The sequence below is a fragment of the Apium graveolens genome, chromosome 2 (assembly GCF_009905375.1).
Source record: "Apium graveolens cultivar Ventura chromosome 2, ASM990537v1, whole genome shotgun sequence".
Taxonomy (NCBI): Eukaryota; Viridiplantae; Streptophyta; class Magnoliopsida; order Apiales; family Apiaceae; genus Apium; species Apium graveolens.
This window is the reverse complement of record NC_133648.1, coordinates 195,470,581-195,473,854: the sequence shown is the minus strand read 5'-3', so window position 1 is coordinate 195,473,854 and position 3,274 is coordinate 195,470,581.

Here is a 3,274-nt window from a genome sequence, read left to right as displayed (position 1 = left end):
TAAGGTTGGAGAGTTGAGTGAATCCCAGCCTAGCCACACTGCAGTTTCCCAACAAACTGTAGAGCTTAAAAAGGACAAAAGCTCACTTCTAGCTGCATCCTCCCAAAAGGATGTGGCTATTGAACAAAGCTCTCATCCAAGAGCACAGGCCAAGAGGGTTAGGGACACAAGCTCACACCAAACATACACTAGAAAGAAGAAATCCAAAACAACTGGGGATGCACAGGGCACACACTTAGTGCAAACTGGTGCTAAAGACACAGTCCCTGCACCTTCTCAAATTCAGATTGATGTGGCTCCAACAAATGTGGAGTCACAGCCAAAATCTCTCATTATAGAAGCCACAGAAACACAATACTCACCAACTAACTCACTGGAAGTGGACATGATAAACACTTCAATTCCTGATTCCCCTTCTTTAACTCTGTTGGGGAAGCCAAAATCCAGTACAAGTGAGCATCATCTTTTAAATGATTTGTTGGCTCACTTGCCAATTCTTTCTGATTCTATTGTGACATCTGTGCCTCAAATAACTTCAATCAACACAGAGTCAACAATAGTCTCTCTTCCCACCTCATTCATTTCTACTCTCTCGATGGATATTGCTCATCCGTCGAGTAGTGATTGTATCCCGACGGATAAGCTTAACAGTAGTTATCCGTCGGATAGCTTTACCACTCACCCGACGGATATCACTTATCCGTCGAGTGTCTCTGCACAACTTCAAACTTCAATAATTTCAAGTGCAGTAGATTTGGTGGTAATACAATCACTCTTAGGACTGAGAGAGGAGAGTGCATTGAGTGAGAGGCTGGGTTGCTCCCAGGCAAAAGGAGAGGAAAAGAGTGAATCTCAGCAATCCATTCATTCAGGATTGGCAAAAGTGAGTGAGAGGAGTCCCACCTTAGTAGGTGAAGGTGAGGGTGTGAGGGTGGGGAGCCAGGGTGAGACCCTGATGCAACAAAAGAGAGAACATGAGAGAAAGGCAGGTACTGGAGAAATAAGGATGGAACCAGCCATTGCTAGTGAGTCAATGATTGTGGATGATGCTGAAAAGGAAAGACAATTTCAGCAACATTACAAAGCTGTAATTGATAACATTTACTTAGATGCTGTCACTTTTACTCACCCTGTTTTAGCCTATCAACTGTTGGCTGCTCAGGGCAATGTGGAGGCAGAGCAGACTTTGAATTTAGTGCACACCACAAAATCTCTTCAAAGAGATAAAGCTGTTGTGAACAGAATGCCTTCTCAAGCTGGAGAGCCATCTGAAGAATTTGGAGTAAATTCTGATGATGATGACTCTGGTTCTTTGGATAGAAGCATGAACATAGGGGGAGCTGAAGACCCAAGTTCTGCTTTCAGCTTACCTAAATGGGCATGGGCAAAGGAATTTTCACCAGGGCAATTTGAGGTGTCTTTGGTAAAACAAGTAATAGCTATTCAGCAGGCCCTTCAGGAAGCTTCAGATGCTGGTACCAAGGCTGTTCTTCAAGCTCACCTAGACTCCTTACAGTTAATGAAGATCCAACACTCAAGACAGAATCTCAGTGTGGATGAATTGAAAAAGGAGATAGCTGACTTAAAGACATATAACTCTGAGAAGCTGGATTCAATAATGCCATATGGTACCATGCATGATCTATTACTAATATTGAGAATAGAATCATATTCTGACAAGAAGATAGCCAAGCTGGAGAACAGAGTTCAAGTTATTGAGAATTCAGTGGCTCTACTTCTTCAAAATCAACAGACTCAGACAAATCTTCTTATGCAACTGGCTAAAGCACAAGGCCTAACTCCTCCACTTGATGATAAAAAAAAAGGGGGAGAGAGAATCAAGTAAGGGGGAGAAAGGACCAACTGAGGGGGAGAAACTTCAAGTTCAAATCAGCAAAGTAATTGTACCTTCAATTACTATCTCCAAGCCACCAGTTGCAGATGGTATAGATCTTATAAATGCAGCAGCAGCAAATTTGAAAGATGCTGATAAAGAAGAGTTTACTCTGATCAACTGGAAAAAGATTGATGAGGAAATACAGAAAAAGTTTCAATTAGTCAAGGAACCAGATCAGTCAGCCATTCATCACTCTCATGTCAAGCCAATCAATGTGAATGAGATGAGCATGAACTATCTGGAGAAAGGACAATCTTCCTGCATCAAGACTACAAAGACTGAGATAATTCTTAAACCAAGGGCAAACTATCCAAAGTTATCTTTGAAGAACCCTATGGATTCTGTGTATGAGACACCCAAGCCTGATGAAAAGAAGCTTCTGTCAAGATCTATTCTCCTCTACAAAGATCCAGCTGATTCAGCCTCAAGAAAGAGAATTGCAAAGATATTCAGAAATGGGAAGGAAATTTGTGTGGTAGCTGGACATCCACAATTTGCTCATGCAAAGGAAGAAGAAAAAGCCAGATTGAAGCAGGAAAAGAGGCAAGCTGCTCTAGATGCAAAGAAGTCTAAACAAAAGAAAGAACAGCTTGCTATCTTGGCCAAGCTACAGCCTGTGAATTCTTCTCAACAAATTCCCTCTCAACCATCTCAAGCTGCTGAATCAGAGAAAAAGATTGAAAAATAGAAGAAATCCCCATGAAAGAAAGAACTGGCTAAAAGAACAAAAAGAAAGTTGGATGTTGTTGACAAGGAATTGGAAGATCAATTTCCAAAGGAATCCACTCAAGCTGAAACTCAAGCATCAAAGCCCTCTATGGTGTTTGAAGACATAAGGGTGGTGGACCCCTACAGGAACATACATGGAGAGCCTATTGTGCCAAAGGATGAGCTAATAGAGTGGGATAAATTACCAATTCCTGACTTCAACTTGCCAATTCTTACTAAGCCAAGAAGGACAAAATCAAGGGTAGTCAAGAAAGTGAAGCTGTCACCTCTCAAATCCAAGTCAGTAGTCAAAGCTCAACCCAAGGTCAACAGGGGAGACTACTTGTACTTGTGTGACATCAAAGAATTCTCAGATCTAAACCTCTATCTGGAGGAGCTGGATGAGGTAAGGGCAATTGATGCATACAGAAACCTACCTGAAAGGTTGGTGTTCAAGTACAAAGGGGGAAGGGAGATTCAGTGGCCTCTTCACAGGATACTTCAAGAAAGCCAAGCTGTGTTGATCAAAGTCTACTCATCCTTCAAGAAAAACTTTGGGTTCAATGTAACTGCAAGAAGATTAGTATTGAAGAAGATTGAAGAGCTAAGGAGTGTTAGAGCCAAAGATGCACTACCCAAAACTCTTATCATCCCATACACAGGGAGAAG